Here is a 26,498-nt window from a genome sequence, read left to right on the forward strand (position 1 = left end):
GCCGGTGCCCAATAGAATTTTTCTCCGCTCCACCCATCCTTCATCGTGATAATGCAGAACTCCTGCACGGAAATATCATATGTACTTCCGTACACCATAATAATATTTCTTTATTTTACTTTACTTTCAGCATTTGCACGTCTTCACGTGTGAATACAATAACATACCGACTGCGGGCACTACGATTGCAGTATTTGTTCTTGTTGCGTTGAATGGGAGGAAGCACGTGACACATGTGATCAGGAATCATGTCTGTTGCAACAGTAAAGAAAATTTCTGCATGATGCAATCGAATTGTGTCAGCAATCTGCAGATTTTAGAATATAGACTACGACCAGAACGTAAAAAAGTCCCATTAAAAAGCAGAAAATGGCAAAAATGCAACAGAAAGTAGAACATTTCCTTAAAAATGACCAATAGACATTAAAAGATCGAAAAGTAAAAATAAAAGTAGACTATTTTGGTTCGTGTTGAAATGAAACGCGTTTATATTGCATCCTACATTGTCTGTGATGTATCGACTTCCGAGCCCTAGTCATACACACGCACACATCGACTTTACTGTTCGTCCAGCAATAACTTCAAACTCTGACTACTTGCCGATTAAAGTCTTGACCACATATAACAGATTGATCAGCGTAATGCACTTTCAAGACAATAACTTTAATTATTTTCACTATGCTGCCAACTAGCTACTGCAAAAGAAGTCACGTTATAACCCTGATGCAATTGCAAAGAGTAATAGCTTGCAGCTGTATACTTCCATCTAGCGGTCAATACAAGAAAATTCATTTCCGACAGTGGAGATCCTAGTGGTTGTTCTCCGTTTTATGTTGCCATTTTATAACATGGGAATGCCCAATCTAATATACAGGGACATCATTTTATTTTTACTTGCATTTTTACTGTACCTGCATTTCTGAATGTACTTCACTCTCACCCCTTCACTAATGTCCTTGCTCCCGTCAGACACACAAACTTACGGCCGCTGTTGCATTCGAAGTCTTCAAGCAGTGAAGTAAACACTGCAGTGTATAGTGTGTTTCATAAATATGATTGCGTTTTCTATAGAAGAAAGAACCTATATTAATAATATCGTACTAAAAATTATATTCAAGAAACGATAAATTCAATTTCAGAGAATATGCTTCAAAATGTTTTTAATAATATGCGTACTGAATTGAAGCCTGCATTGTAATGAACGGCAACCATTTTCAGCAACTTGTTTAAAAATTCAGATTAGCTTTTTTTGAATTGAGGTGGCTAGAAGCAAAGGAATGCTAGTGACATTTGTAATAACATGAGTTAAGTGCATCCAGTGTAAGCAAAAGTATCTAAAATTTTAGTGGCAAAGGGATATTTTAATCGCATCACACATTAAAATTTAAATAAAAAATTTCACCGATTTTACGAAAGCTTAAATATTTAAACCCCATTTTCTCAAAAGTAACTTAAGCGCACTTACAGCCCTTTACTTATGACCCCCTCAATTTAAATGCACTCTCTATATTGTATGATAACATCAATAATTAATATGCTAAATAAAGTAGACATTACATAACGAACATAGCCGCCTGAAAAGTTGAGTTTTTTGAAAAAAAAATGTTACTAATGTACTGTATTTTGATAAAATCCGTAAAAGTGATGATCAAACTGAAAATCGTAATATCGTATTTCCCTATAACATAAATGGATACACTACTTTTCTCTCCGCCTATACCTAGTAAAATGATTTGTTTACATATTGCACTAGTAACACCAAACTCCTGTAATGGAAGGGGGAAACAGTGTTTCCGAGTATAGCCAGGTTAATGTTAAAAATGTTGGTAAAAATAAAGTGATGTCCCTGTATATGTGATCAGAGATTGAAGTCAGGCGTTCTTGCCGCATATCAAACCGTAACCAACCATTTTCTGACGGTCAGAAAAATTTGTGGATCAAGCGAAACCAATCTCAAATGGAAAACACATGGACGCATTCGCATGAAGGTAGTATAATTTACGTTTATCCAGTGTACTGGCACATTCGTACTTTTTGCATTAATATTATGTTTCCATGCTTATCTATATTTGGTAATTAAAATATACTGTGAAATTTAATTACATCTAGATACGAGATTAGTAAATTATTTTACAGTACATGAGCGTTCGTGCAGGAATTGTTTGAAATTAAATTCAGATCATCGCTGATAATGAACGATAGTTGAGGTTGGAACAGTTGTCAAACAACTCGGCGCAGAAACAAACCTATCGTTTAGGAGTTGGGAGTAGCGACAGTATAGAGGGAGAAAACGTTGCCAGATTGTGTAATTTGAGCTCAATTTTTCTCGGAAATTAGGGCCCGGACGCAATTATCAGAAAGAATTATTTAGATATAGTTTGCAATGGTAAATTGCGTGATGGCTTGCATACGCTCGAATTACAGTTCACCCTGTATAATATAATGCAGTATAATAATTGTGCAAGTTCAATTAATTTTTAAATACACGTTATTATACTGATGATATGAAGCTCAGGACCTTCACCTCTGTATGAAATTTGGCCATACTTTAGGAATAGGCAGTGTAACCACCAATCGTTGCTTTTCCCCACACCCTTGGAGGACACGTGGTTGGCTCTTATCCAAGTGGACCAAGGGCAATGCACAATACGGGCTACAGCGTGGTTGTTTAAAAGGCAATCATTCCATCTCGTGTAATTGAATCCATTATGAAGTCACCTGTAGCTCAACATGCATTCCACATGCGCGCGACAAGTTCTGCAATGGCCGTGACACTGTGCAAATAGTGCGCTACATGTGGAGGAGGGTAAAGCTTCTGAGTTTCACAGAAAAGAGGACATTGTCTTCATATCATCCGTATAATGTTAAATACGGTCATGTGCCAAAATAATAATAATAATAATAATAATAATAATAATAATAATAATAATAATAATAATAATAATAATAACAACAATAATAATAATGTTATTCATAGATTTAAAAAACGCATATGACTCGGTTAAGAGAGAAGTTTTATATGATATTCTTATTGAATTTGGTATTCCCAAGAAACTAGGTCGACTAATTAAAATGTGTCTCAGTGAAACGTATAGCAGAGTCCGTATAGTTCAGTTTCTGTCAGATGCGTTTCCAATTCCCTGCGGGCTAAAGCAAGGAGATGCACTATCACCTTTACTTTTTAACTTTGCTCTAGAGTATGCCATTAGGAAAGTCCAGGATAACAGAGAGGGTTTGGAATTGAACGGGTTACATCAGCTGCTTGTCTATGCGGATGACGTGAATATGTTGGGAGAAAATCCACAAACGATTAGGGAAAACAAGGGAATTTTACTGGAAGCAAGTAAAGAGATAGGTTTAGAAATAAATCCCGAAAAGACTAAGTATATGATTATGTCTCGTGACGAGAATATTGCACGAAATGGGAATATAAAAATTGGAAATTTATCTTTTGAAGAGGTGGAGAAGTTCAAATATCTTGGAGCAACAGTAACGAATATAAATGATACTCGGGAGGAAATTAAACACAGAATAAATATGGGAAATGCCTGTTATTATTCGGTTGAGAAGCTTTTATCATCCAGTCTTCTGTCAAAAAATCTGAAAGTTAGAATTTATAAAACAATTATATTACCGGTTGTTCTTTATGGTTGTGACACTTGGACTCTCACTTTGAGAGAGAAACATAGGTTAAGGGTGTTTGAGAATAAGGCGCTTAGGAAAATATTTGGGGCTAAGAGGGATGAAGTTACAGGAGAATGGAGAAAGTTACACAACACAGAACTGCATGCATTGTATTCTTCACCTTACATAATTAGAAACATTAAATCCAGACGTTTGAGATGGGCAGGGCATGTAGCACGTATGGGCGAATACAGAAATGCATATAGTGTTAGTTGAGAGACCGGAGGGAAAAAGACCTTTAGGGAGGCCGAGACGTAGATGGGAATGTAATTTTAAAATGAATTTGAGGGAGGTGGGATATAATGATAGAGAATGGATTAATCTTGCTCGGGATAGGGACCAATGACGAGCTTATGTGAGGGCGACAATGAACCTCCGGATTCCTTAAAAGCCAGTAAGTAAGTAAGTAAGTAAGTAAGTAAGTAAGTAAGTAAGTAAGTAAGTAAGTAATAATAATAATAGTAATAATAATAATAATAATAATAATAATAATAATTTTAGTTGGTTATTTAACGACGCTGTATCAACTACGAGGTTATTTAGCGTCGATGAAATTGGTGATAGCGAGATGGTATTTGGCGAGATGAGGCCTAAGATTCGCCATAGATTACCTGACATTCGCCTTACAGTTAAGAAGAACCTCGGTAAAAACCCAACCAGGTAATCAGCTGAACCGGGAACCGAACCCCCATCCCAGATATCCTAACCTAACCTAACCTAACCTCGGTAAAAACCCAACCAGGTAATCAGCTGAACCGGGAACCGAGCCCCCATCCCAGATAACCTAACCTAACCTAACCTAACCTCGGTAAAAACCCAACCAGGTAATCAGCTGAACCGGGAACCGAACCCCCATCCCAGATAACCTAACCTAACCTCGGTAAAAACCCAACCAGGTAATCAGCTGAACCGGGAACCGAACCCCCATCCCAGATAACCTAACCTAACCTCGGTAAAAACCCAACCAGGTAATCAGCTGAACCGGGAACCGAACCCCCATCCCAGATAACCTAACCTAACCTAACCTAACCTAACCTAAACCTAAGATAAATGTTACATGCCAAGAATAAAGATGTTTCACTTAATGTAAGGAATTTTATAACATCTCCTATCGCGTTTTTTAAGTCCAATTGACCTGGGAGCTTATTATATAATTTCATCCCCATAATTAAAAAGTTTGTGTTGCTCTTGTGGAATCTACAATATGGAATATTAATTTGTTCACTATTTCTAATTTCATGATCATGTATATTGTATATTGTATATTGTATATTGTATATGTATATTTTGTCGATTGTAAAGTACTAGATCATATATATATATATATATATATATATATATATATACAAATTTATGATTGTTACCATCTGAGGTCCATCAGTGGTCTTCATTTTAAATCACATAAGTTATTAATCTGATCTGTTTTCCATAGCTTTCTAATGAAATAAAATAATGCAAAATAATAATAATAATAATAATAATAATAATAATAATAATAATAATAATAATAATAATTTATTTTAGCTGGCAGAGTTAAGGCCGTAAGGCCTTCTTTTCCACTCAACCAGCAAAAAGTATACATACATATGTATCAACTTACAAAGAATTCAACAATTTGATTTAGATAAGAGCTACATGTATACAAGAGTTATTTACGAATTAAACAACAAAATACTATGAACTATTAATTAAACACTGAAATACAAACTATGTAGCAGAATTAAGCTAAAATACATAGAATGTTAATATATTTGAAACAATGTTAGATAATAGAAAGAGATTATTATGAGACAATTTTGAAAATACAGGATGCATGTCTAAAGGAAGGAGTAACAATGTAGTCAGTGATAGTTTTAAGTCAATATGATTGGAGTGAAATGCTAAGAAGGTTATCTTTTAAGCTGTTTTTAAAAGTGTTTATTGTATTGCAGCCCCTAATACTTTGTGACAGGGAATTCCATTGTCGCGAGGTGGATACTGTAAAAGATGATGAATAACGAGATGTTCTATGAAGAGGTATACTTAACACGCCACAGATAAGTGATCTGGTATTTACGTCGTGGTTAGAGTATAGATAAGAGAAACGAGACGAAAGGTAATTTGGTGTTGAGGTGTGCAGAATTCGAAAGAGCAATGACAAGAAGTGTAAAGTTCTACGTTCTTTAAGTCGGAGCCAAGAAAGACTTGCGAAGGACGGTGATATGTGATCATATCTTCGTATGTTGCATACGTATCTGACGCATATATTCTGAACTCGTTGTAATGGAGATTAAGTAAAATGGAGTATATATATTTGTAACATTTTTTTTTTTTTTTAAGTTTATGGAAACAAAAGTAAGTTCAAGAAAAATCCTCATCAGCAGATTTTGCGTACCAATCCAGTCAAAGCAAAATGATTAGCCCACGCCTTAGCAGCCTATAGGCTACGACTAATCTGTACTTATCGTTTGTGCAGGAGACTATAAAGTAAAGAAGCAAGAAGACACGCTATTATGCAAGAATAAGACTCTCCTTCACATGCAATCTAATTAGCACAATTTATTTTCCCTATGTTCTCCTCTTAATTTTATTAATGACACACATTATGTTACTCCCCGCTGTGGCTTAGTAGAAGGCTTCTTTGTATACAAAACTGAATTACGTCGCCTTATGTTACAGTGCACAGCTCCTTTCATCTATTCATACGTATACGCGCTAAATAGAGAATTATTACCCTAATTTTCCACAAAACTGATGGCTTCACTTCTGCTTTGAAAGTTTTAATCGCCACTAAAACAAAACCCACTTAGAGGATAGTTTATTTTGTCGACTAGTTAGCTTTCTCTTGACAGAATGCTTACAGAAGAAGGCAGTATTTTGCATTATAAGCAACTTCAAGGGTTATAATTAAGTTAAAATACAACAAATTACAAACGAATGCATTTTAATTAGTTGTTTTTGTTTCAGAAATAGGCGAAAGTAGTTAGCAAAAGAAAAAAATATCAGATGCAACTTCTGAAGACTTAGAGTCCAGGTTTACGATGAGTACGGTCCCGGGTTCTAACCTCGGCGTTGGCAGGGTCATATTTGTAGTGGAAAAAGAAAAGGTTCTTGAGGGTTTTGTCGGGGTTCTGCAGTTCCTTCCATCACGCCACCGTCAATCTACACTACAATATTATTCACCGTTTAATGGTATTTGAAATCCAGTTATTTAACTCCCAAAATTAGACTTCCCAGTCGAGACCTAACTAAATCGCTTTATCCTACCCGAAATCGGTAGGTTTACTCCATTTCGTCAAAATCATTATCCTCTTCCCAAGATAAATTTACAAACAGGCCTACACAAGAAGTTCTCGTTTCTTATCCCATTACATTTACTACAGGGAAAAATAATTAAAATATGTCAAAAATAGCTATTGACTACCCTATCGAAAAATTGTGTAAGTAATTTAAATTCTAGAACATACATCAAATTTATATCGATGTACACTGTAGGCTATTACTGAAATTTAAAAAATCAAACAAATTTCAGATCATATATTCAAAAACAAAAAACCAGAAGTATGGATACATTTTCTTTAAAGCCAAGTCTGTTTTCAATCTGTAGTAATACTGGTCCTAGAATTTATAACAAAATAATTAAGAAATACCATCAACTAGTTAATATATATAAGACGCTTATTAGGCCGGTGTTGACGTATGCCTCGGAAACTTGGACTATGAACAAACAGGACATCAGAAGACTTAGTATCTTCGAGAGAAAAATTCTGAGAGCAATTTATGGACCCGTCAAAACAAATAATGAATGGAGAATTAGATATAATAAAGAAATATACGATCTGTTTAAGGAGCCAGATATTATAAGAGTTATTAAAATTGATCGATTGAAGTGGGCTGGACACCTGGTAAGAATGGACGATACTAGACCCTCTAAAAGAGCCTTTACATCCAATCCTGGAGGAAGCAGATCCAAAGGAAGACCAAGAAGCAGATGGGAGGATAATGTATAAGAAGATGCCAACTATATTGGTGCACTAATGTGGACAGTCAAGCCGGAAGTAGAGACGGCTGGAATAAAATACTGAGGAAGGCTAGGACCCTCAATGGGTTGTCGAGCCGATGATGATGATGATGATGATGATGATGATGATGATGATGATGATCAACTAGTTAACTCAAACAGTTTTAAATTTAAAAATGTATGTTAGTACTTTGTAATGAGTAATTATTTATTTTTAAGTTGTTCTTAAGGGGCAATGGTATACCCTCATCGCGCCAAATAGCATCTCGGTATCACCAATTCCATCGACGATTAATAACCTCGTAGTTGATAAAGCGTCGTTAAATAACCAAGTATAAAGATGATACAGCTATTACCTAACTGGTTGCGTAATGTGAACCACACATCAAATTAAATTAAATTTGCAGCATTTTCAATGTATGAATCCTCGTTTGAACTCATTTTAACAATGTTTTTATTTCTCCTAGTACTGCTGTTCTTCTATTATAAACAAAAACCTATCGTGTTCAAAACTAATAAAACAAACATAAACAAATCGTCTCTCGCAGGAAGAAACTAATAATAATACAATCGCCTTTCCACAAAAGACATGTTCAAAATTAATAAAAATAATGCAATTGCTTTTATTAAAAAATTCATTTTTCATCAAAGTGGATAAAACGTTGTGTGATATACATATCGTAACTTCATATTACAATACTCGACTGGTTTTATCAAACGAGGCCGCATAATCATTATAATATTTTCAGTTCCAACAAATATTTTGCATAATATTTCTGTCGCGTTTACGGTTTAAGAGTATTTTAATACTTCATTAATTTCTAAATCACTTTAAGTAATATACGAGGGGCATCCAGAAAGTAAGTTTCCCGATTTTTTCCCCTTAAAAGTAAACATAATTAGCCATGTCAATTGCGCATGCGTAACAGATCTACGACGTATTAATCATATGCCAGCCGGACAGGTCCCGCCTGCTGCCAGTAGCGTGGCAGCAGTGGTCCGAAATGGAAGCTCTTATTCTTTCTCCCGCCGCCTCGAGGTTCGGTCGGTGATAAAGTTCTTTAATGCACAAAGCATTGCGCCAATTGAAAATCATCGGCAGCTCTGTTAGGTCTATGGGCCGGTCACACACTCTCTCTCTCTCTCTCTCTCCCTCTCCCCCCCCTCTCTCTCCGGTGAGCGTTTTGGCAACGACGAAGAGCTGAAGACGTCTGTCACACGCTGGTTCCATTCACAGGCGGCAGAGTTCTACGACAGAGGGATACAAAAGTTGATCCCACGATACGACAAGTGTCTCAATTCTGATGGTGGCTATGTTGAAAAATAGCTGAAACATTTCTGTATCTGTTGCCAATAAATGTTTTCCTGAAAGTATGTGTTCTTTTTTTTTTAAACAGGGAAAGTTACTTTCTGGATGCGCCTCGTATGTTCGGTAACAATGTTACGAAATGTAGACGAGTGTTTCATCCTAAGGCTTGAGTACCGTGGAGTGTAAAGCGTTTTACAGAGTAGAGCGTGCAGAGACAGTGTTTATGTATTTTTCCCCATCACTGCTACAGAAAAGGGGTGTTTCCGGGCATTGACAAGCATTATGAATTGAATGCGAAGTAGCAATTATGTCTAAAAACGAAGTCGATTTCCCACAAATTAAAACGAAATAAGGGAAAATTACAGATGAAAATCCTGTTCCTTTCATCTTAAGGATTTACTCTGTGATGTAACTGTCAATGAACACCTTTTGTCCTGTAAACAACTCGTTTCCTGTACGGGGAAAAAGCTTAATTTTCTTTCGATTTGAATGTGAGTCCCTTTGGTGTGTAACCAGAAACAGAGGAGGACTACTTTTTATAAATTAAGCGCTTGAGCAACGGGCGAGGAAAGTCGTATTTCTGCTGTCACTTAGATAACTGCCGTGAGCGCTAGTAATAAACTTGCCTAATCAGTCTTAAGATTGAGAATGTAAGAGCGACGAGCAAAAAATCGAGATCATTGACAGTTACATCCTCAACACTGACCGTCCTTCACTGACAGCATCTGGTACTTCGAGCGAAACAGACATGGATACCTGGGGCAGCGGCAGTGGACGGCGACAAACGATGTACTCAGCCTCTCTGTTGTAACTGCAGGAAATCGGATTAATTGGTTCCCTGATACAGGGTGAGTAAAAAATGTGGAACACTGATTGCAGAATTTTTATTTTTAATTTTATTAAGACTGGAAAGGAGTGAATGGAATTCCTGAGAAGTGTGGCAGGTTCCTGCCATCATGGAGAATTGCTCCGAATCAACAGACATAATACGGTTCGTTCTCTCATCGCAGCTTCAATCCGTCAGAATGCTTCCTATGAGGTTTATGAGGAGGTTGGTTGCGTCTCTTCTGATGGCTCTACTAGACGGGCTGATATCATCGTAATTGATCGGCAGAAGGATAAGGGTGTCATTCTTGATCCCACAATCCGTTTTGAGATGCATGAGCAACAGCCACAAGAGGTGTGTCGTCAAAAACAAGTCATATATGAGCCTTGTTGTCAGCATCTCGGAGCACAATACCACATCACACATTGGACAGTTTCTGGGCTCATGTTCGGTGCCCGTGGCACGATCCCACGAGAAACTTTAAATCAACTTAAACAATTTAAAATTTAATGAAGCAACGATTGATGCCATAGGATCTCACGTGTTAAAATCATCCTTGGCTATAATTAGTAATCATTTGTACCCAACAAACTTTAATTGTAAATGATTTCCTATGTTTTCGTATCATTTATCATAATGTTTTCTTTTTCCTTTCAAGTTGTCACACAATTGGTTTTCATGATTATTCTGTATGAATTGATTAGTAGGCCGATCTATTCGAACCCTTATTTAGGTCGGCTTTTTTATAAATTGAATAGACCACCAGAGAAACAAAGACATAAGATAACAATTAAATATTTGGAATCTAGACTATGGAATAGAAGAACAAAAACAAAATTGCTACGAACACATTCAAAGAATGGAAGAATGTAGATTACTAAAAATACTCCTTAACTATCAGCTGAAAGGACGAAGTATTGGGAGACCTGAAACACAATGATAAATATTATAACCCTCTAAACACACATAGTGGCCTAAACCCTGATTCTGAAGAAGAAGAAGAAGAGGAGGAGGAAGAAGAAGAAGAAGAAATGTACGAAGAATCTCTTATACAAACGTTATAGGGGTGAAAAAATGAATATTTTTAAACATGTTTTCAAAAATCATGTGTTTTATTTATAAATAACGTGACAAGAAATAAGTTTTTTTTAAATGACACCAAGTATTTTATTTTTTTTTTATTTTTCTTTAACCTCGACTTATATTCAGAGCGAACTAGAACTGGAGAACTGGAGAATGACAAAGGAATATATATATATATATATACATATATATATATATATATATATATATATATATATATATATTGCAATATGCCATTCACAAACTACATCTACTAGGAAAAGAAAACTATAATTTGAGCATATCACCTCATAAAACTAAAGCAATGGCCCACAGTGGTAAATTTCCAATTCGTACAAAAATAATAGTTGATAATAAGCCCATAGAACATTTTGATTATTTAGGCTGTAATGTAACTTACGATGTAGATAGAGATATTGACAACAAAATAAGCAAATTCCAGTGGATATGCGGAACAATAAATAGAACACTAAAAAATAAAACTAGAAAAGAAACAAAACTGAAGTTCTATAAAACTATGGCAGTACCCGTGTTCACATATTGAAACGAATCATGGATAATTAAAGAACGAGATAAAAGTAAATTACAGGCTGCAGAGATGAGGTATCTTCGCAGAGTAAAGGGACGTACAAGAAGGGATCTGATAAGAAATGAGGATATCCGTAAAGAATTAAATATATACAACATAAACGGTAAAGTTGAAGATTATAAAGAAAAGTGGAAAGAACACCTGTCTCGAATGGATAATGAAACAATTCCAGCATTGATACAACAGTACCGACCTAAAGGCAAAAGAGATGTCGGACGTCCTAGGAAGAGGTGGAACTGAATAAAATGTGAAGACGTAACAGGCATTAAGCTTAAACCATGAAGTGAAGATGATGATGATGATGATGATGATGATATATATTTTTGGCTTGTTCTTCGCGTTGCTATCTCACCACTCATACGTCTCAATGCCCAATAGTTTTACCATAAATGTGAGTCAAACTTTTGAGGCACAATATTTTTTTTCGGCTAAACCGTTATCCAAATACCAAAATGACGTTTGGCTTTTCGGTTACTTATAACCTAAATATTCTGTTCTTAAAATTAATGTAGTTATACCCCTTTCACCCTTTGTAAGTGTTAAAAGATTGTAATAGAGAATAAAAAACAAATAAGTCAGCATTCCCATATTGCAAAGCTTCACATTGCCTCTCCACACGGCGATGTGAATATCGATTGAATATCCACGAGTTTTAATGCACATTACATGTTTCTTTAATGCAACGTAACTCAATCCCCACCATATTTCATCCACGAGGCATGTTTGATTAATATGTATACCAGCACGCTTGCGAACATAACCCTATCACTTTAATACATTTTAAACTAGGGTAATGAACCAACAAAAAACTGAGCGCTTGTAACCCTGTCATCAACGAATAAATTAATAAAAATGTAAATGTAATTATTTGTAATTAATAATTTCGATGTGTAGCTAACATGAATCATGTCCGTTCTTGATAAATTACTTCTTTCAATTTGATTTTTGAAACATATATTAATGGTTATCATCTTGTCAAGCACTGAACAACCGCACAACTATACAATATCGAACTTTTCGCTATAGGCCTACTAGCTATATCATATAATAATAATAATAATAATAATAATAATAATAATAATAATAATAATAATAATAATGATTTATTTTAGCTGGCAGAGTTAAGGCCGTAAGGCCTTCTCTTCCACTCAACCAGCAAAAAGTGTATATACATATGCATGAACTTACAAAGAATCCAACAATTTGATTTGATATAGGACAGACTCTGCTAATTTCGTGACACTAAAAAAAAAAATGCGTGTTTTTAATTTACGAACTATTCCATCTCAAATCGACCGAAATATAGAGAAAAGTGACCTTACAATTTCTAAATACAATAAAACTTTTTTTTTGTACGTAGAGAACTGTGATACAATGCTTTGTGCAAAGTTTGAGGCATCAGAACTTCATAGTGTTTAAACTAAAAATATTTAAATGTATCGTATTTTTCATAAAATTAGCAACTTTAAACTGCTGTAGCTCCGAAACCCTTTCATGCAATGGTCAAAATCATGGTTTATTTTGATGCTGAGAAATTAAATTTTATATTGACATATATAAACAGGTTTTCTTACTTTTTATGGAAATGGAGAAATTTAGATTTTTCCTCATTAAGACGCCTTTGCCAAGTAAAAAAATATTTTAAAAATATATACCGTAGTTAGATTCCGCATTGAAAGTACAAATATACACATATTTTTTACTGATGGCACGTTGATAAGAAAGTATTGAAAATATCAAATAAAGAAAATAAATAGCACGCGCGTGAACTAACCAGCTGACTGTGAGGCGGGAGCTAGCCGAGACAAGCAAGGCCAGGAGACATAAACACGTGATGTGTCGACTAGCAGCGCATTGCTGAGCTAGCTTTATCAGACGTTTTTATAAACACAGGAGTAAAATGACGCCCAACACTCGCTTATCTTCGGCTCTCGGCCAGTGCGTGCGGTACTGCGTCGTTCAAGTCCAGGCGTGTGAAAATAATTTATTTAATACCCTCGAAACTTATTGCCATACCACTAAGCAAACAATGCCGAACCCCTCTTAATAATGCAAATTTTTTTTCTCAATATTTTTTTTACACTTTTACAAATTGGCAAAAAGCCTAAAAGTAAGTAAAATCAGTTTATCTGTCTGTGTACAATAAAAATAAGGATTACTTCTTACCATAACCTACCAAATGTCAGCTTCAAAATAAGCTCTCCTTCAATGTTCTGCAGTAAATGGTTCCAGAGTTCTGAGCGCTGAAAGAAGCTTGTTTTTATAAAATACGCTAAATTTGCCGCTCAATAATACGAAAGCCGTTTGACTTTCGATAGTATATTTTTGAAAATGCACTCTCATCAGCACCTTGTATAAATAGAGAACAAATTAGAGTAAAAAAATGCGAGGTTTTTTACTGATCGATTTCATATGAAATAGCCATTACGTACATTATTAGGTTTCAGGAAGTTACATTTCAACATTTTTACCTCAAATAAATTTATACAACAATTACAAACAAGCAATAAAATATTAGCAATTTAGAAGGGTTGGTATAATTTCGTGACAGTACAAGGGTGTTTTCGCGACAGTCCTTAAATTCAAAACATTTAGGCATATCCAGTCAAATTTTAAGTTCCTCAGTCAGATTCATGCTTACAATCCAAACAACTGTTCTTTCTGTCTTTTGAAAGCTACTGATATGTATCATGGAACCACTGATCACAACTGACACACTGAACCCATCTTTCGCCATACTTGTCATCCTCAAAATTTCCTGAGCAAGATCCGCACAAAAAATCATTATACGTATCATTCGGCTTCTCTCCAAGCACAGATCTTCTTTGTTTGACCCATGAAGATGATGCTGTTTCGTTGCCTACCTCTTTTAATTCACTTGGGAGACTGGACATGTCATTCTCATTGACGCTGCTTTGGTCGCTCCTGGTCGTAGTCGAACTTGGCAAGAAAAAGACTAGGTTTCTCTGCCGCAGTTTTCCTTTGCGGCACTTTTTGTAGGATTCTTTAGGATTAAATGTTTGATGGCTCTTTTCTCTCGATATGTGAGTTTTCATGGGCGACTAGATCTTTGCTTGTTTCGTGTGGATCCTTTTTATCTGTGTTTATGTATTATTGATCTTACAGTAGAGAAGCTTATTGAATTATGTTGAGTATTTGTGGGAATATCTTGGAAGGGAAAGGGCCAAGCGCCACCCATCTAATAAGGAAGAGTTTAAGAGGGTTCTTGGAAGTGTGATCTAAAATTTCCCCTGACACGACGAGAAACTTGCTTCAATCAATGCCGAGACGTCTGGAAGCTGTCATCCGTGCTAACGGCTTACATACAAGATACTGAAAATACATTACAGAGGTCTATTATATGTATGTATTTATTTACACTGCAAGTGGGCAAGCACCCGGTGGCAGTGGTATATACAATATTAACAATACACAGTTAAAATGATAAGCAATACACAATAAAATTTACAATACATAATACAATTTACAACACATATACAATTTTATACACAATACAATAAGAATACACAATACAATTTAACACAATAATAATAAAACATAAAATAAAACACCTAATTTTACAACACAACCTACATAATTATGTATAGGTCCTACATAAGTTTCAATAGTCTTTCACTTTACTCTCATCTCATTCCCTGTAGTGGCACTATGACGTATTTCACTGACACTTTAGCACACATTTCACTGACACTCTGTAACACATTTCACTGACACTATAGAACACATTTCATTGACGCTATAAATTATCACTGATCGGAACTGTTCACTGCACTGTAAAACCATAACTTCACTGACTCACCTCGCTTCACTGATACAACAGTTCAAATAAGTCAAATAATTGCATTCTTATGCATACTTATAAACAGAACTACATTTAAACTAAACATTTCTAGTCTAAGGCCCTCTTACACGCTATTTTTAAATAATTTACAATTCAAACCAAGGAAGTAAACTCGTCAGGCTAGATAAATACATGTCACCTTAAAAAATTAAATGTTGAATGTCACCTTAATTTTAATTTGGACTTTATACACAACTTTTTAAATTATTCTTGAATCTCCTTAAGGAAGGACAGCCCTCAAAGACCGCTGCAGGTAGGTCATTCCAATCATTTATAGTGCATTAGTATAATGTGCCAATACTTTTTTTGAAATCAGAAAATATATTTTCTTTTGTAAATAATTATTTTGTGTTAATGTTGTTGTGATTTCTGTGAAAGATTTTTAGTTTCACATTGTATTATGGAAAAAACATTTTATTTTCTTAAACTTGTCCTTCATACAGATCTTATAGGGAAAACATTTTGGTGCCAGTCTATCTTATAGTTTTGATTTCTAATTCCTTTTGATTTAGTTTGGAAGTAAATCCCGAAAAGACAAAGTATATGATTATGTCTCGTGACGAGAATATTGTATGAAATGGAAATATAAAAATTGGAAATTTATCCTTTGAAGAGGTGGAAAAATTCAAATACCTGGGAGCAACAGTAAGAAATATAAATGATACTCGGAAGGAAAACAAAAACACAGAATAAATATGGGAAATTCCTGTTATTATTCGGTTGATAAGCTTTTATCATCCAGTCTTCTGTCAAAAAATCTGAAAGTTAGAATTTATAAAACAGTTACATTACTGGTTGTTCTTTATGGTTGTGAAACTTGGACTCTCACTTTGAGAGAGGAACATAGGTTAAGGGTGTTTGAGAATAAGGTGCTTAGGAAAATATTTGGGACTAAAAGGGATGAAGTTACAGGAGAATGGAGAAAGTTACATAACACAGAACTGCACGCATTGTATTCTTTACCTGACATAATTAGGAACATTAAATTCACACTTTTGAGATGGGCAGAGCATGTAGCACGTATGGGCGAATCCAGAAATGCATATATAGTGTTAGTTGGGAAGCCTGAGGGAAAAAGATCTTTAGGGAGGCCGAGACGTAAATGGGAAGATAATATTAAAATGGATTTGAGGGAGGTGGGATATGATGATAGAGAATGGATTAATCTTGCTCAGGATAGGGACCAATGGCGGGCATATGTGAGGGCGGCAATGAACCTCCAGGTTCCTTAAAAGTAAGTAAGTAAGGAAGTAAGTAAGTAAGTAAGTAAGTAAGTAATTCCTTTTGATTTATTCGCTTCATTATAATAAACTCTGTAGACAAAATAGAAATCATATGTTCAGAAATATTTAAAAAAATACTGGTATTGTGAATGCACTTTATAAACAAAACACCATCTGAAGTATTTCCAACCTCTTCTCCAATTCTGCTAACTATGGGATAGATAACCTTGGAATAGACGAATGTCATACAATACGGACCTCCATTTATTATGTAGTTAGGCTATTCAACGAATAGCTATTCCAAGATTTATTCTGTGATCGTGCAACAGGACCTTAGATTTAAACTCCGTTTCTTTTCGTAAAGTTTTGAGCTACAATTTTGCAGACTTTTATGTTGTAATGCATTTAATTTCCAATCTATTCATTTTAATTGCCATTTCTCCCTAACTCTGAGTAGCCTAGTTTTACATTTTCTCGCTAGTACTTCTAGGGACGGGTGTTACGGTTCCGGACTGAACAGAAAACTAGAAACTAAAACATCACATTTTCATTTATGCAGGTTGAAATCTTTAAAATGCTGCTACGCGCAGAATAAGACTGCAGTAGCTGCAGCAGGTAGTTTCTCTCGAGCTTGTAGATTGCACAGTAATTAATTAGCATTTTAATCTATATTAACACGTTAATTGGAGAAGTAGTTATATAAACAAGCAGTGGATCTGCGTGCTGTTGCTTGCCACGAGAAACCCTCATAAAGCACTCAACGCGACCAGAGCTCTAATGCAACTCAAGTTTCCACATAATAAAAGTCAGGGGTACACAGACTAGCAGCGCTGACGTGATGGACGCGTGGTTCCCAAAATATGGAGGTTTTCTCTGGACGGCAGCAGGAAATCTTCAAGGGATAGCGAGATCGAGTGCAGTGAAGTTTTATTTAAGAGGTGGTTAAAGACAGAAGTGACCAAAACTGCCAGCTTGCCATTCATTCATTCATTCATTCATTCATTCATTCATTCATTCATTCATCGTCCAGTTAAAAAGTGCGACAACTAAAAAATTGCCATGTTTTAGTTATTTATACTACTGAAAGCCCCTTTCGGAGCTCTTTCCGATTCATTATTGAAATAAGTCATATTTACAACCAAAAAGAATAGAAACGAAATAAACTGCTTTAGAAGTAATTATAACTATGGACTTTATTAATTAATTATTACTACATTTCGAAATCTATTAATAATGAACTGGAAGACTGTGATATACTCGTCCTGAATAGTACTTTTACTAGTATTTAGTATTTATTTATTTAACCTGGTAGAGATAAGGCCGTCAGGCCTTCTCTGCCCCTCTACCAGGAGATTCCAACTATAATACGAAGAATAAAATTACAATTAGTATTACAATTACAATTACAAACAACATTACAATTAGTATTAAATTTACAATTACAATTACAATAAAATCAAAGTACGAAAAATTACCTGAATAATTAAAGCTAGATAATTTATCATAGAGAAACAAAGAATATTTTATATTTACTGAATTACAAATTAAATCTAGAATAACAAAATTGTATAGTGATGAAATTACTAAATATTGAAATATTTTGTGATAGATTAAAGAAACTATTTACAAGAAATCAATTACTGACCAAGTGCCTAGTAAGTTTGCGTTTGAATTCAATTTTATTTCGACAGTCCCTGATGCTAGCAGGTAGCGAATTCCAGAGTCTTGGCAGGGCTATTGTGAAAGAAGATTAGTATGAGGAGGTGCGATGGGATGGTATTGTTAGTATTGTTTCATGACGAGAGCGTGTATCAGATTATGGTGGGAAGAAAGGTAAGTGAAGCGAGACGACAGGTACGAAGGAATAGAAGAGTTCAAGATTTCGAAGAGAAAGAGAAGTGAATGTAAATTTCTTTTCTTATCTAGTTTAAGTCAACCTATTGCTTCCAGGGATGGGGTAATATGATCATATTTACGAACATTGCTTACAAAACGTACACACAAATTATGAGCACGTTGAAGTTTCATTTTGTTGTCGCTGGAGAGGTCAGTCAGTAAAATGTCCGCATAGTCGACATAGGGAAATACAAGTGTCTGCACAAGGGACTTTTTTAAGCAAGAGGGGAGGTGAACATTTATCCTTTTTAGCACATGGATAATAGAATATACTTTTCTGCAGGTTTCTGTGATTTGCATGTCCCAGTTGAGATTATTATCCATGTGAATGCCAAGATTTTTTACTAAAGAACTGAAAGGGATATGCACTGTACGTACTTTAACAGGGGAAATGTCGAGGTGTTTGCTGTTTGTGTCCTAATATAATTGCTTGTGTCTTTCCAGGATTGATTTTAAGACGGAGGTTCTTTGTCCATGTCACAATCGAGTCAATATCTTCGTTCAATTTATCTATAGCGTCATTTACTCGGTCTAAGCGGGAAGAGATGTAGCATTGAAGGTCCTGACTCATTTCAAATTTTCGTGGTTATGAACCAGAAATCTATTCCTTTCTAGGTGATTTATTTGAAACTTTCAACTGAAGATATCTCAAAACTTGTTTTTTTGAGTTGTCGCACTTTTGAACCAGACGATCGATATCTTAAAATCAGGCAACATATTTGCAACCAAGACCTCTTCAAGTGATATCTTTATCCAGTGCTTTTGCTTCAGTAAAGTCTCATTTCACAAACCTATGGATCAAAAATTGGCTCTCTTCTGACAAAGGCAAACTTTTACAGTCTGTACAGAAGAAACCAAATGACCTGGAAATGTACAAAAACTTGCCCAGACATGTTCAAACATTTTTAACAAGAGCCAGAACAGGTCACATTGTCACTCAATTGTACCTACACCGATTTCACATTTCTGATAATCCTACTTGTTTGTGGTGTAATACCCATGATGAAGATCTGGAACACATTCTTCTATACTGTCCATCCATAAACCACAAAAGAAGTAAATTAAAATCATCAGTACCAGTTGCAGAAGACACAGCCCTGCAGTATATATTGACTATACCCCAACTCTGGCTACTAGCAACAGGCATCTATAATGAACACCGATCAAAATACCCCTCATTTCTCGTGAAAAACAACAACTGAATAGACTATAGTAGACTATAGTGGACTTTATGTTGTCAGGAAACAGCTGGATACATTAAGAAGATTGACTGATACATATATCTTAATGTCGTCTATCATCTGATCTTTTCGTCTGCCACGAACTTTTCTCCCATTCACCATTCTTTCCAGTGCATCCTTTAGTACAGACCGATTATTTAGTCCTGACAGCTCAGCGACGCGAAAGAGGGGAAGTAATAGGAGTAGTGGGGAGAGTTCCGGAGTAGATATAAGTGCGAGCTGTCGGTAAAGGGATACAGTACAGCTTAACTCTACTAGAAACATACCTCTCTACCGCACGCGTGACATCCGATCGCTCCGAAGGCAAGCGAGTAACTAACCTAAACACCCCTTGGCGTAACTAAATGGACTCGTCTGACCAAGGCGTACATTGCCGGCAACTGTCAGGACTAAATAATCATACTGTACTGTAGGCTGTTTATTCTCAGCCAATGACCAAATCAAAGGTTACAATTACATTTTTTTTTATCTTGGAAACTACCTAACTAATAATGACCAAAGTTAAAATATATATATATATATATATATATGTGTGTGTGTGTGTGTGTGTGTGTGTGTGTGTGTGTGTGTCTTGCATATGTCATATGAATTTCATTCTGATTACATGAATCGTTTATAGGTCATTCGTTATCTCGTGAAACTAAATACTTGTGTGTGCCGTAGCATATAGTAAGAACCTTATGGCGGGGTAAGTGAGCTCGCTTGCTGCAAGTAGGAGCGTAGGGAGGGAGGGAGGGAGGGAAAATTCTCAGTCCACTTTCTTTTTCCCCTGACTTGCAGAAAGTTTTCACGAGATACCGAATGGCTTATAGCTATAGTGATAAGTTCTCTGAAATTAAGTTTTTTTCTTCCGTAGCTAAAAACATTGGATTTTAATGTATCTTTTCATCGTAGGTAGAAGTGTGAATATTTTTTACACATGTTAGGAGTCATATGTTACAATCGGATGGACAGAGAATCTCATATCGTCATAACCATAGTATACAAAAAATATTTCTAATGTTAAACAGTTCCAATAAAAAAAAAACAAGTTTTCAGAATATTAACATACAGTATGAAATAAACTTAAAATGTATCAATATAATTTTTCGTTACTTGCTGTAATACAATATAATAAGCATTTGTGTAAAATTTGAATCAAATTGGACTTTAATTTCTGAGCAAAGGAACATTAAGATTGCAAAACACCGTTTTGAGAAAAACAGGGATAAAGATAAATGAAGAGTCCACTGCAAGAATGATGGATGTCATTTGGAATACATTTTGCAGGAGAAGCAATTGAAAGTTTGAAATGCTTAGCGCTCAAAGCTTAACTGTGATTTTCCGATCATTACTGGGCAATGACTATCAGTGTTAATGTCATATAACTCTCTATGTACAGCTGTCAAAAGAAAAAGTGGCCGCTCTCCTGGAACAAAGTTGCCTTCGGGTATCTTCGCTACAATTCGGAGACAGGCGATGTTACATGTTGTTGGGCCACGTTGCCTGATATCTACAGTTATAATTGAAGTATTCTGTGTGTTATCGATAGCATAATGGTAGCGTTCAGGCCTCTTATTCATGAGGTCCTGCGTTCGACTACAACCACGTGCTTTTTATGTTCTTTTTTGTTCTGTTTTTGAGAGAGACAAACTATACATAATGGCTCCTTTCTCTTTTACGATTATTTTAGTAATTAACATCAGGTTCATTAATATATTATGCCATGACTTTATCTTTATGATATTGTGGCTGCAAATGGAAAGAAAAAAGATTTTATTCTCAATAAAATATCTTTCGTGGCATAAACAAAACAAATTTACTGGCGTCGGCCTTAAAACATTCAAACAATTAAGCGTTCAAAAAACAAAACAAAAAGCCACAATTCAATATTTAGTCTATCTTCCTCTTATCTCGATCATCTTGCAGTCGAGTGGGCATGGAATTGACTAGTCTTTGCAAATAGCGACTGTTTTTAGACACGATATTCCAGGCATTCTGAACATACATACATAAGTGTTCTGTCCATGGGCAGGTCTTTCATTGCAAACCCAGCAATCTCCAATCTTTCCTATTTTCTGCCTTCCTCTTACTCTCCGCATATGATCCACATATCCTAATGTCGTCTATTATTCTTTTCAACCAGAGACCCAACCAGTTACTTTTTATCTTTCTAATCAGTTTCAGCATCATTCTTTCTTCACTCACTTTTTCAAACACAATTTTATTTCTTATTCTATCTGTCCACTTCACACGCACCATTCTTCTCCACATCCACATTTACAATGCTTCAATTCGTTTCTCTTCATTTCGTCGTAATGTCCATGTTCCTTCCCCATACAATGCCGCACTCCACACAAAGCACTTCACTAGTCTCTTCCTTAGTTCTTTTTCCAGAGGTCCGCAGAGGTCTATTAAAAGCTTCCTTTGTTCATGTTTGCAGTTTTTCTTGGGAAGGATAGGCCTAAATGCGGTAACATCCCGTTGCTTTCCGCACACCACTATCTCTTTCGCATCTTATTACATTCCAGGGGGCCCAAGCGTGCAGATGAGGAGAGTGGATTTGACTAATTGGGCCCTCCGGACTTCACCGAAAGTCACGGCAAGGGTTAAATATTAATTCTATCAGGATGTTTGACCCTATCAGAGATCGGGAAATCTCAATTAGCCTTTGCCCCCCGCATCCTGGACTAGCTTCTACGAATCATCAGAAAATCTTAGAGTGTGATTGGGCCAATTTTTCCGAAAATGTTTCCACACTTTTGCCCTCGTAGCTCAGCGGACGAACGTCGGAATTTAGATGTCAACGTCTCAGGTTCAATTCCTCGTTACTCCTTTTCATTTTATTGTGGTTCAAGATAGTATAATGTAATAATACAAAAAGAAAAACTAATAGCAGTATTATGCAACTGGATTTTTCCAAACCTAATATTAAATTTATGTTATTTATATCGCTAAAGAACGATTACAATATAAATAACTTGAATATTATTTATACAGTATCACTAAAGAACGATAACACAATATAAATGATAAATATCGGTTTGTTTAATTAATATAAGATATTATATAATACGTATTTAATTATCTAAATAAAATAACCTATTTTACAAAGAAAGATGGTTATTTGTGTTATAATAATTGCTTACATAAAATACAGATTATTTATATTGCGAAAGAACAATAACAATATAAATAACTTGAATATTATTTTATAATGCTAATGAAGGAAAACAGAATATAAATGATAACTTGAATATTATTTATATCGCTAAAGAACGATAACAATATAAAAAACGTGAATATTATTCATATCGGAATTTCACAGATTTATTACAGATGTATTTAAGAAATTGTAGAAGAATAGTAATTAGTAACAGTGTCCTATTTATTCTTCTTCGAGCCAAATTTGTAACTTTTAAAAGTGTGGTTACTATGTTGAAGTGTATGTGTTGCAACGGATGCTTGATTTGTTATGTATGTGAGTCAGTTATGGGATGCTTGATGTCGTCGCAATGTCGTAATTATAGTTTGATTGTGTTTGTGTGACTATTGTGTATTAATTTATGATGTATGGTACGGGAAGCTGCATATTTGTGTTATAGAAGTGTTACGTATGTGTGTTGTTAATGTTTTTGTATGTTTCAAATTGATAACTGATATTTGTTTTGCAATCGCAGTGCCTAATTTACAGATTGTTTATGTTTTGCTTACATCGCGTAAGCTAATTTAATTTTCTTTTCCATTTCTCTTTATGCTTATCTTTTTTTTTGTGTATAAAACTATAGCCCTAACATACATATGTAAAATAGGGCTAACCCCCATTGTAGATACTGTAGCTACAATAGTAATAATTATTATTCATATCGTTATAAAACGATAACAGAATACAAATGATGACTTGAATTTTATTCATATCTCTAAAGAACGTTAACAAAATATAAATAACGTGATATCCATCAAGAACGATAACTGGATATAAATGATAATTTGAATATCATTTACATCGCTAAAGAACGATTAAAAAATAAAATGAAAACTTGAAGAAGGCGCGAACCCAGAACCTTTGAATCATTAAACAAGCACTCTACCGCTGGTCTGCGAGGAGCAGATATGGAACACTTTCATAGTTCCGGAACTGCTTGTACAAGCACATGCATCGTGTAACATCGCCGCGACCCGAAGTGGACTTTGAAAATATTCGCTGTTCACGAGTGCGGCCACTTTTTTTTTTGACAGCTGTACATTCTATAATAGGTCTTAAGCTATGCATTGACAGTCTTGGTTCATTTTCGACAAGAAAGTGACATCCATCATTTTTGCAGCGGACTCTTCAAATTTTATTATTTGTACTATGCAGTCTAACGTGCTTCAAAACATACCATTTAAAGGGCGTAAATGATAACTTTAATAAAGTACTATATATATATATATATATATATATGATTCGGAAAAAACGGCAAATTTAATTGAATTGAAAGTGAAAAATGTTAGTCTTCAACTTTCTCTCAACAATATTTTAATTTATAAATATCGATGCACAAGTAGTCTAATATTGACAATGGCTAGTTGCTCTGAAAATGTGGTAATTACTCTCAAAAAAAGAAAAAAAAAATCGTTAACGAAGCGGTAGGTATGAGTAAAATAGCTATCGTTTGAAAATATATGAACTTAAAATGTTATTATATAACATACTAACAATGGCTTTCAAAATTATGTAATCCTTTCCCTCAAAGCCAGCAAAATATCCTAATGAAATCGCGAGATGTAAGTAAAGATATTTATTTTCAAAATCTTTGGATACTCAGGTGTTCAATGAAAAGGTCTTGAAAGATAGTATTTGCCAAAATAAGTATAAAAACTTCCGATAAACATATTAGTATCCCTTAAAGGGAAGGGCACGAGCTGGGACTACCCTCACACGCAGGCCGATTGAGTGGGCCCATTGTGTTATCGGGGAATGATGTGCATACTCCGCGCTACAGATTCCCGTATTGACGATCACCGAACTCCTCTATAGCTTGCAGAATCCTTTTACTTTTTCAAGTAGGCATCATCGCGGTCCCACGATGTACCATGAGCCCAGGGCAGAATCCACGGTACATAGCACTACCACCAGCAACTAATGGCCACTCACCACGAGGTCCATCCGACTTTATATCGGAGCAAAGCCCGCAATTAGGGAAAGAAATGGAGACGATGGTGAAAGACAGAAAGTGTAATTATGATGACAATGTTGCGGAAGAAACAGCTGTTTCTCATTTGTTACTCAAAAAATCCAGAAAATTATACTAGCAATAATAAGAGAAGTTTATAAAGTGGTGTTCAAAGAAAGATGTGATTATGACGAAAATATTCTGCTAGCTTAATTTTGTGAAGAATCAAAACTATTGAATCCGGCAACTCTTTGGTCACATTAACAACAACAACAATAATAATAATAATAATAATAATAATAATAATAATAATAATACAGTAAAATATCATTAATCCGGACCCCGATAAGCAGGATTTCGCTTAATTCGGACAGACAAAAAAAACGACGAGTTTGGAAAAATTAAAGAATCTTGTTTTAAGACTTACATGTACTTCAAACCAACTTCCGCAGCAAGAATTTCAAGTGAGGCATAGCCGGGTCCGTCAGGCACATAATCATAATAATGGGTATTTAGGCCTATGCCCTTTAAATACACCGTAGTAAACGTATTTTGTTGCTATAAACGGAACTTTAATGCGCTTTCTACTGTTCTTTTAGGTTATTTCGGTTAATTCGGACTTTCGTTAAACCGGTCAACTTATCCCTCCAATTAGTACAGTTTACTGTAATAATAATAATAATAATAATAATAATAATAATAATAATAATGCTTGGCGCTATAGCCCTTTAAGGCACCAGACCGACCAGCCTGCTGCTGGCATCACGCCCTCATGTACAAGCAGAGGTGGACGATCATCCAACCAGAATGGAGGTATCGTGTGTTAGTACGATGATTAGTTACCCCAGCCATTATAGCTGGCTTTTGTAATAGATTTACTTTGGCGATAAGACATGTTGAAGTGTTCTCAATAATTCATTTACAGTAGCTAGACTAGACGGCAATTCGGAAGGCGGATGGCCACTAGATGCGCCGTAGCCTGTATGGCATGTGACGTCACAAGCTTGATCAGGAGAACCAATCAGAATCAGTCTATAACAAACACTTCCTGAGTTCGTTTGTTCACGTGCGAGTGTTTCAGTACATTGGATAAGTAAAACTAACATTTACTGTGTGTATGCAAGGTAAATAAATGGAAGAAGAGACTGTAAAAACACAAGTATTACACAAGCAGGCGCGGAAAATAGTGTTTAAGGTGTATAATTATTTTAAAAACGTTAACGAGCAGAACGCTGCCGGCCATCTTGATGCTGGCTGCAACGTTGCCAACGTGCAAGAAACGACTGCAGAAGCATGTGGTGTGGGATTGAGAAACGTGCAAAGAATATTGTTAGTGAAGGAAAGAGGGTTTGTTTGGTGTCATGCTTACAGTAATCAACGGCTAAGGTCATTATTGTCTTTTGATAATTTAAATTCTCTCCTGCGCTATTTGTATTGCACGTGCGTGAAGTACGATGTGGCAATGTTGTACGCTGCCTTGCTCTCTCTATCTGTCTCTCTCGACGCAAACGCTAGCAGACAACCCGCCTTCCGAATTGCCGTGGACTCTAACTGTTTAAAATTTTGGCATTTAAAGGTAAAAATTAATTATATCGTTAATGCTCATTTCACGCTCTGATAATAGTCTATGAAATGCATTTTACGCTATGT

The 26,498-nt window shown here is 35.4% G+C and overlaps 1 protein-coding gene across 3 annotated transcripts in view; it reads right to left on the reverse strand.

The window, feature by feature from the left end:
• mtd (TLD domain-containing protein mustard) overlaps nucleotides 1-26,498 on the reverse strand; it is a 1,649,382-nt gene that overhangs the window by 1,242,551 nt on the left and 380,333 nt on the right. The gene's annotated exons all lie outside the window — the stretch shown is intronic.

This window comes from Periplaneta americana, chromosome 14 (assembly GCF_040183065.1).
Source record: "Periplaneta americana isolate PAMFEO1 chromosome 14, P.americana_PAMFEO1_priV1, whole genome shotgun sequence".
NCBI classification, from domain to species: Eukaryota; Metazoa; Arthropoda; class Insecta; order Blattodea; family Blattidae; genus Periplaneta; species Periplaneta americana.